Source organism: Zeus faber, assembly GCF_960531495.2.
Source record: "Zeus faber genome assembly, chromosome: 14".
NCBI lineage: Eukaryota > Metazoa > Chordata > Actinopteri > Zeiformes > Zeidae > Zeus > Zeus faber.
In genome coordinates this window covers 7,170,762-7,181,399 of record NC_137200.1, presented here as the reverse complement: position 1 = coordinate 7,181,399, position 10,638 = coordinate 7,170,762, and positions in this window count along the sequence as shown.

The following is a 10,638-nucleotide window of genomic DNA, read 5'->3' as shown; positions in this document are numbered from 1 at the left end:
TCAGTTAGTGATAAACCCCGCTTCTCCTCTAAATAAATACATGTAAAACAGCAGAGACAGTAATAAGAGAGGACGGCGGACTCTGTCAACACACTCAAAGCACATCAGAAAAAAAAAAAGCACAGAGAGCGCGAGAGAGAGAGACGGTGGGGGAGAACCCTGCGGCAGTGCAAGGGAATAATGCAACCCGCTGAAATACCTTCCCTCCCCCTTTGGTAAACACAGCAGGGAAAACCGATGTTTTAACTGGAACTCTCCTGTTCTAACGTCTCAATACACACATGCACACATGCACACACACATCCGTAGTCGTGTGTTAGTAGTACAGTCTGGGAGGAACAAATACAGATAGTCAAACACACACAACCGCGCACATTTTCTCTCTGTCCTTCTCTCTCACTCAAACACACACGTACGCACACACAAAAAACTGATTCTATGACTTTATTCATATATTGGGTTGCAAAAGATTGATCAGCAGCTCATCCCAGAGGTCAGAGGGGAGTCAATGACCTTGACCTTGACCGGGATTTCCCGCTCAAAAGACAGCAGCATAAGATCGGAGAGTCTTCTCTCACCTGGGGCACCTTAGAGGGCACTACACAATGTTTTCTCTATCTTAGGGGAAACCTATTGCACTTGGAACCCAGTAGGACGCTGTGGTGGTTCAATGGTTGAGAGGCTGCCTTTCAGTGCTTCTGTCACAGGTTCAAGTCTAAATTCTTCCATCCAAGTCACCACCATTGCTCCTTAAATCAGATGATCGGCGGAGCCAACCGCACTCACCAAGACTTAGTGACTCCGAGAGATAAGCTGCTGTTGGAGGACTTTAGGGTTCAATGCCGTGTGAGCTTTCGAAATGCGTCACCCCCGAGGACACGTTTAAAAACGCCCGGAGACCAGGGCTGAGCGTGAAGGTCGCATGATGGTTGCAGTGTTGTCATCACAGGTTCAAGTCCTGACTCTTCAGAATAGGGTTTTCTTTGATCAGATGATTGAAGGAGATGACCAACCTTGGAGAAACTCAATGGCTCAAAGAGATAAGCCGCTGGAAGCTGGGGGCTTCACTTTGGGGGAGTTCAGGGTTTGATGCCGAGTGACCTTTTGAAAGCTGGCAATACAACTGTGACCTGGTGGCATGATGTCTCAGATGCTTGCCTTCCAACGCTTCCATTGGAGGTTCAAGTCGTGACTTTTCTTGGCACCCCCCCCAGCCTTCGGGAACAGTGACACTAGGGGGTTCTACGAGAGAAAGCTGTGTGCGGCTGAAGTTTCAAAACACCTCAGCGCTGACAGTTGTGCTGGAATTAAAAATGGTCACTCATTAAACACGCACATGTACTGCCACCTTTCAAAGGCTCACCTGGCATCGAACCCTCAAGACTGCAGACACTAATTTTCTTATCCAACATCTTATCTCTTTGCAACACTGAGGCTAATAAAGATTGGCAGTGTCCTGCAATAATTTTATGTTAATTTTTTTTTACCTGGCATACAACACAGAGTATTTGTGCCATTGCATCCAGGACAGAGTTAGTCTGCAAGTGGAGTTCAAGTTCTCAACCTGCCATGCAACTCTTTATTCATTCTTAAATCATCAAGAGCTGCTGCAATAACTCTGTCCTGTGGACGACCTGTAGGATGACAAGAGTACAGCTTTTGTTATACAGAACCACCACCAAACCATCTTTGGAGAACTATCTTACCCTCTATTGGTCTTTAAACAACTAATCATCATTACTACTCCAAAAGCGGGAGAATCACCACCAATCACAAATAAACAAAGAACCAAACAAAAACATGTACATGGAAAAACATAAACATAGAAATATCAGACAACAAAATGTATCAAAAAGACAGAGTAAAGTCCAGGAAAACTCAAACAGCACGTGGCCTCTTCCTGTCGTAGTCTTGGCAGTAAATGAGGTAGAAAAGGAGTGGGATGTAACCAGGAGGGTGTTTGGGGGTGTGTTCAAAGCAGGTGCTCATCACAGGTGAAAAGAAATCACACAAAAGAAATAAGAGGAATAGAGAAAGGAACAGGTGTGTGTGTGTGTGTGTGTGTGTGTGTGTGTGTGTGTGTGTGTGTGTGTGTGTGTGTGTGTGTGTGTGTGTGTGTGTGTGTGTGTGTGTGTGTGTGTGTGTGTGTGTGTGTGTGTGTGTGTGTGTGTGTGTGTGGACACTCCTGAACATCAACCAGCATTAAAAGGGATCGGGACATCGGGATCGGGACATCGGGATCGTCAAGACACGTTCATCGGACATCATAATCCCATAATTATTTGTGTGTGTGTGTGTGTGTTTGTGTGTGGTGTGTTCACCGGTGAGTGCAGGGATCCTGTCCCAATTAGTTCTGGTGTAGGAGGCCGGAATTATGTCGTGGCGCTTCCAAGCAGCGGAGCGCAGGAAAAACCCAGAGCACCATGCCCTGCAGCCACAGAAGAACCCCCAGCCCCCAGAGAAGCAGGGAGCCTGCGGAGCAACCCCCACGCCCGGCCCCGAGGAGCATTAACCAGAGTGCGAGGAGACCCTGGCCCCTCCGAGGCGGATACATACAAGACGCACCTGCAGGCACAGAATCCAGGGCACGGTTGCTGGGCACAGACCACACGACGGGAGCCATGTCCTGCGCAGACAGACTGACACCCTGCCCCACAGGGTAGCCGGCGGAGCCCCCATGCACACCAATGGCCCGTGCAAAGGCAAGGGCCGCCACAGTGCAACCGGCCGGACGCCCTGCCCGGCCACAAGCCCCAAGCCCACCCCCCTATATTTTCCTACATAAAAATCCACTCTGCTGATGACGACTGAGATGTAGCCTCCAGTGTTCAGCCGGTTTGTCTGTACTACTATGCAACTACTGACAGGCCCTGGCCCTTATGGCTCTTTCATCCAATTTCACCCTGCATTGCCCTGTTCCAGCCAGTACATCCCTCTCAGCTACCATTCAGGTATACCCTTTTTTAAGTGTCTGAATTACTGTGATTCTTTTTAAGGTTGAGGGCAGAGAGTTGTTTTCATTTGACGGCACCAGAGGGCAGCACAGGAGAGCAGTTGGGTGATTGGAACCATCTTTCTCTCCCCTCCTTTCCTTCCCCCCCCCCCCCCCCCTTTTTTCTTCGGATAGTCCTGAAATACCAATGGCTCCCAAAGTGTGGACTTGGTGTTCACAATTGTCCATTAAAGGAGTTACCAGGGTAATAACAGCCCATCCCCCATGTTTCCCCCCTCAATTGTCTTTGCCAGTGAGGAGCTGTTTGGAAAGTATATTAGTGAAGATGGGTCCTTCATTTGAAAGCTATTTGGTCCAAGTACACATTGTAGATGTTACAAAAGTAAGCGAGTCAGTAAACGATCAAATAAAGAGAGCAAGAAAGCCAGGATGGCTGATTACCCTCTGCAGCCTCAAAGCATCACCGTCACCCATTTACCTCATAATATCGTGTGCTTTACCTCCATCTTTCTGTCTCCTGCTTATGAAAAAACAGAGAGCGTCCTGCGACTGTCCTCTCCCGGTGGAGCCATTTGTCTCAGTCGGTGCGTCCTTGTCCCACTTCCGCCGCCTTGACCAGACTGACAAGTCGCTCTACAAGTGGGTTTGTGCGGGAAAGCGCTGCCTTACGCAGAGTCACTTACTGTAAAGTGGCCTGGATCCCGACCAAGAACAACAATGACTATCTTTTGTCTGAAGGGTCTGCCGGGAGAGAATTATTTTTTCCTCTTTCTCTTTTTTTTTTTTTTTTTTTCTGTTTGAAGACCGCACTGTTTGTTGCTTTAAGAGGAACTCGATGACTTACAGTTCGTCTGAAAAACGTCAAACCCCGGGCGGCCTCTTGACATGTTGGCCCCGCCGTCGTAATGAATGGCTGCGGCGGCTGTCATGCGAAAGTATTGGCCGGGTCCAGACGCAACGTTCTGCACCCGATAAGGATCTCGAGGAGATTTCAAGAGAGACACGGAGGAGTGAAAGACAGAAGAATAATAGTTTAAAGAAAGATGTGCACAAAAGAAATAAGAGGAATAGAGAAAGGACCAGCTGTGTGTGAATGGCGCGTGTGTGTGTGTGTGTGTGTCTGTGAGACACGGTGTCAGATTGAAACAGATAGAATTGTTCAAACAAGCCCCCCCGAGTAGAGACACTCACTTCCATATGCTTTTCTGCTGGATGTGAATTTCACGGTTCACCGTGGTGGTTGTCAGCTGCCAACAGTTTGTCCAAAAAGCTTTTTGCTCTCTATTGATTCTTCAACAATGTGCCAGATTATTTGGCTGTCTGTTCGCAGGGGTTCGCTTAATGGATGACTTGTCGTTCCGAATTTTAGTCTGTTATCATTTTCTGTCAGCTCCTTGTCACATTATTGGAAAAAATGAAAAAAATTGGCGTTTGTCTCTTGGCGCAAAATGTTTTGCGCTCCTCACTGAAGACTTCCAGACTCAACTGTGTGGAGTTTTCTCGGTTTATCCGAATTTAATCCATATTATCCGTCATCTCCACAGCTTCTCCGACGGGTTTATGATCCTTGCTCACAGGCTGACTTTGAGTCGGAATTCAGAATTCATTCTCCGCACAAACACAAGTGATTTATTTTCCTAACACTGACAAAGGACTCAAATGTTTACTTCAGGGAGGAATGAAATGGTCCCTGAAAACATTCCTGAGACATGTATTGTGAGATTTCAGGTCAGGAGGGACGTGGGTTGTTGTTTCATTTAAAAAAAAGAAACAAAGAAAAGCCATACCTTCCCCAATGTTATTATTCTTTTGTTTGCCTCGTTCTGTTATTGGGGAAAAAAAAATAATTCTACATCCTCCCGCTTCATTTAATTAACTGTGAATAACAATGCGACCACAATAGGGACCTTGGGTTTGATAAAGAGCCAATATAAATGCATTATTATTATTATTATTACCATTGTTGCGGCTGTTGTTGTGACAAAACAGGTATAGCTTTGACATTTTTTAATGTTTCTAGGAACAAAGAAAACTCATAAGGAGGTAGAGCGGGTTGTCTAGTAATCGGAAGATTACCGGTTCGATCCTCGGCTCCTCCTGGTAGCGTGCCGATGTGTCCTTGAGCAAGACACTTAACGCCCTAAATGCTCACTGGGCGCCGCTACATGGCAGCCCACTGCTCCTAGGTACGTCAGTTACTAGGGTGGTGAAATGCATTTCGTTGCCTCAGTACTTGTGCATTGACAATGAGTTGAATCTAATCTAATAATAATAATAATATGAGAAACGGGGAAAAAAGAAAATGTCTACCCCAAACCATCTCGCATCATTGAGATGCAAAATGGGAGGAGGAGGAGGTAGTGGTGTGTGCTAACCAGATGCCAGATGTTGAAATTAGCAGAAGAGTTCAAACTAATTTCATGCAAGATTTGATATTTAAGAAATTAATAATGAACTCTCTATAAATGTTGGAGCCAGTCACGGGTAGTAAGATTCAGATCGATCAAGGTCAAGATGGGTAAATCACCCAGCCATATTGGTCCAGGGCCTGACCGCAATCGGGGAGGGAATTGCTGAAGAGCAGTGCTCAGCAACTGAATATTATTTCTTCATGTGTCTTTAAGTCTTTGGAGTGGCGTGCACAGAGCATTTTAGTGGCAGGGGCAAAAATAAAATAGAAAGGGCACTTTTCACTGTTGGAAGTGGGGGCCGGTCCGGAGCAGGGCTATGGCCCCCTGTGGGAGCTTAAGAAATTGTGATTATCTGAAACACTATTTCTTGCAACCTCATAGAGGGCAACTTACATCATTATTTTCGAGGGCAGAGCTAGATGAGTCGTTCCAGTGTCTTTAAGTTAAAGCACAGTGCACCCAAGGCGTTAAATGATGACCGCCACCGCCTTGTGGAACCTTGTGTCTCTTGTAATGAAAACATTTGAACATATTGTTCAAAAAGTGACATTTAAACAGAGATCCAGGACTGGAGAGACAAGTCTACAGTTTGCCTACAAGGCAGACACGGAGTCGGAGGTTAAACCTTGTTCCGAGACGTCTGATGGGGAACCAGAACCGTGCTTGATTCTTTTTTTATTGATTTCTCTTCAGCTTGTGATTGTATACAGCCCCATGTTCTCAGGCCTAGACTTTTTGTCCAATTTCAATAAGGATTTTGACACTGTCAGTTGGATCACAGACTTTTTAGCAGGTCTGAGTCCGGGGGAAAGGATCCCCGTCTAATAAATTCTCCTCCTCCACTGGATCCCCACTGGGTTTGCGTACTTTCTACACGTTTTCCTCCATGCCCGTCATGGAGCAAGGGCAGGGTATGGAGGGATCATATCCACACATTTTCCAAAATTAGAATAAAAGTAAAACTAGAATAAAGTAGAACATTAGTCACACTCTCCAGTTGCTGTTGTTTTGTTTGAGTATCCTCGAACTAGGATATATTGAAATAAATTGTTTATAAAGAAATCCTTAATTCTACCTCATGTGAATGTGTTTTCGTGATACAAACAGGCACATATAGTTTGGTACACAGAAAGCACTGCTTTATTGACTGCACTGGACTGGATTGGACTGGGGGGGTCCGAGGTGGGGTGGGGTGGGGTGGGGTGGGGTTCGGGGTCGGGGGGCTGGGGTGGGGCGGGGTGGGGTGGGGTGGGGCCATAGAAGGATGCAGCCGTCGTTAAGGCGACACAAACAGCATGCAGATACAGTCACAGGAAACATTGTCGTCTTCAGCATCATCATATTGCTCGTTTAAAGTTTCGCTTCAAACATCGAAATTGTACAAAAAGGAAGAAAATAGGTTTTTCGCACTAATGAAAAATACATTTTGTTTTTTCCCCTCCTACAAAGAAGATTCTAATACAAGAAAATAAATATAGCAAAAAAAGCCAAAAAATAATTTAAAATAGCTCTTTTTTTAATATATGTTTGATAGTTCTCTTTGCTATTAACAAATGGCACAACATTCTTTGAAACAAAGAATACAGAAGGATGAACTCCTGCAACATTCATATTATCGTATTGAAGAACTGATGCAGAGTGAAGGAACAGCCGGATACCAGGGTGTGAGATTTAAACATCGTTTAAGGACAAATACGACAAAGGTAGCGGAGGAGCCTGCGTCCCGCTCTGCTGTGTTTAGAGAAAAAAAAAAAGTGGATTGATTTGTGTAAAAATGCGACAAATAGGGAGTGAAAAAAAAAAAAAAAGCAACATAGCATTAGAGAACGATACCGAATGATGACGATGACAAAATAATAAAGAACAAAAAGAGGTTCACAGAGAGAAGAGAGGAGGGAAGGAAGGAACGCTAACTGGCTTGACAACAACAGCTTTATCCCTATTTCAACACACGGATTAACACGAGTCTGACAAAACGAGACAAAATGATCACAAGTGAACAGCCCATGAAAAGGAAAAACAGTTTGTTTGAAACAGCGAACGAGTTGAACGTGAGGAGGAATGAGTCTGGGGGGAGGGACAACAAAAAAAAGGGTGGCTGGAGATGGGACGAACGAGAGGGAGATAAAGGAACTATAAGGACACTGGAGGCGGAGAGAAGGTCAAGAAGTAAACAGGGAAACGGAAAAGGAGGTGGAGGGGAGAGAGAGAGAGAGAGAGAGAGAGAGAGAGAGAGAGAGAGAGAGAGAGAGAGAGAGAGAGAGAAAAAAGAGACTTCCTTTACCAGACTGGAGCGCCTGCTAAACAGCTTGAACCGCCGTCAGCCCAGGGGCCGTACACGCACGCACGCACGCACGCACGCACGCACGCACACACACACACACACACACACAAGGATACATAAAATACTTCTACATACACACATACACACACACTCGCATCATGCACAAATTGTCTTGCGCAATACACTGGAAAAACAGCTACACAACACACACGACGCACGCACGCACACACACACACACACACACACACACACACACACACACACACACACACACACACACACACCAGGATACATACATTACTCCTACACACACTCGCATCATGCACGAATTGTCTTGCGCAATACACTGGAAAAACAGCCACACAACACACACGACGCACGCACGCACACACACACACACACACACACACACACACACACACACACACACACCAGGATACATACATTACTCCTACACACACTCGCATCATGCACGAATTGTCTTGCGCAATACACTGGAAAAACAGCTACACGACACACACGCACGCACACGCGCACGCACACACACACACCAGGATACATACATTACTCCTACACACACTCGCATCATGCACAAATTGTCTCGCCCAATACACTGGAAAAACAGCTTCACAACACACACACACGCACGCACACACACCAGGATACATACATTACTCCTACACACACACATACGCACACTCGCATCATGCACGAATTGTCTTGCGCAATACACTGGAAAAACAGCTACACGACACGCACGCGCGCGCGCACACACACACACACACACACACACCAGGATACATACATTACTCCTACACACACACATACACACACTCGCATCATGCACAAATTGTCTTGCCCAATACACTGGAAAAACAGCTTCACAACACACACACGCACGCACACACACCAGGATACATACATTACTCCTACACACACACATACACACACTTGCATCATGCACAAATTGTCTTGCGCAATACACTGGAAAAACAGCTACACGACACACACACGCACGCACACACACACACACACACACACACACACACACACACACACACACACACACACACACACACACACACACACACACACACACACACACACACACACACACACACACACACACACACACACACACACACAGGCGCCGCAGCTTCCCCAATTTCTATAATCAACACATATTCCCTGGCTGTGCATATAAAAGATTGGACAGTGGAGGCAAATAAACAAACTGGGCCGGAGAGGAAACATGCAAACGTTTGTTCTCTGTGTGAGAGAAGGGAGAGAGGGAGAGAGAGAGAGGGAGAGAGAGAGCGCGCAAGCGGGGGAGGAAAGGGAGAGAGAGAGAAAGAAACAGGGACAAACGGAGATCACGGTGTTAACCATGGGGAGATGGAGGGATGAGAAGGAAAGAGCCAGAAAGGAGAGGGAGGTGGGGGGGGGGGGTGGGGGGCGGAGAGAACGATTTGTTGAATTGAGACGAACAGAAAGAGTCCACCTGTCCCCCTCCTTTTAATTACAACTCTTATTGTTCGTTTTTAATCATAACCGCTCTCTGGCTTGTAAATCTGGTTTCCTGTTTACCGCATGGTTGCCATTGTATCAATGAGTTACTGTGTTCAACACTGACTATGGTAAGAGTTGATTGGATAACCGGCGCTATTTTCCTTATTTTACACTGATGTTTGTTTGCAGAATGCAACTGTCAGTGACACCTCAGGTAAATTAAAAAAAAAAAAAAAAATGCTTGTCAGGGCGGTTTGTGTGACCACGTCCCCAACCCAAGTTGATCCCAACGTTGCGGGTCGTAAAAAGTCCGGCTTCTGAAAGCATTTGGGACTTGGCGACGGCATAGAGCAAGGGCAATGTGCAATGCGGTTGATTTAATCCAAGACTTAAAATTGATGAATCACCAAAGCCGATGCTTGGCGGGACTTTGCGTAAAATGACGTTTTTGCGAGAATTGTGGACGTACATCCAAAATGATCAATAACAAAATAGCCACAATATTGGTCTCGGGCTACGAGAGCCGACAGTCACATCATTTTTTATTAAGTATGACAACTCCCCTTTTCTTCCCCTAGGTTCTGTGCACGTGTTCGAATTAGCGCGGATTTCGAGGGCTTAAGCAGAAACACACTTTGATCAATAACTTTCCGCAGAAACGCCACGACTCGGCCTCGGCACAAACCGGGGGCCCCGCGTGCGCCGACGGGCGAGGGGGAGAAAAAGCGAGAGCCGGCGTCAGACCGATGCCGGTCGGAGGTGATCATTTCAAAGCTTTTTCCTCGTCGACATTTCCTGCGCTCAGGAAGTGTTATTAAATCACCCAGAATGGCCACGGTCTGGCCAAGCTTTGGAATGACAAATGAGAGGGAGCGAGAGAGAGAGAGAGAGAGGCCAAAAATAAGACAAACAGCGCCGGAGCGGGAACGCGCGCGGGTCAAACGGTTCCGAGGCAGCGGCCTTGTTGTCTTTGTCCAGAAACGGTGAATCAAAAGGCTCGGGTTTGTCCTCTGACAGATGACTCACTCTCCCTCCCTCCCTCCGCTTTATCCTTCCCCCGCTTTCCAACGGCTACTACTGTGCTGACAACGTGACAAACTCAAGTTAATGACACGTTGCCGCGGCAAATGCCGATTTACATTTTGGATTCCTTCGCCGCGGGGGCGGAGCCGGGTGCGGGGCCGGGGCACGTCTCCCTCCTCGCTCCTAAATTCCTCAGCGAGACAACGGGACGTTTCGGTGTCATTTGCCCCGAGAGGAACCGAGGCGCTCGGCGGGCGGAATCATTTTCAGAATCGGGGGGGGGGGGGGGGATGAAACGGGGACGAGACCTTTTTTTGGGAAAGGCTGGTTTGTTTGGATTTCACGTTCCACTTTGGCCATTTTCCGCCAGTCAGCGCGGGCGTCTTCAGCTGTAATAAGCCCGGCGATATTAATTACGGGCGGCTCATTGTCTATTTATAGACAATTCGGGAGCGCTG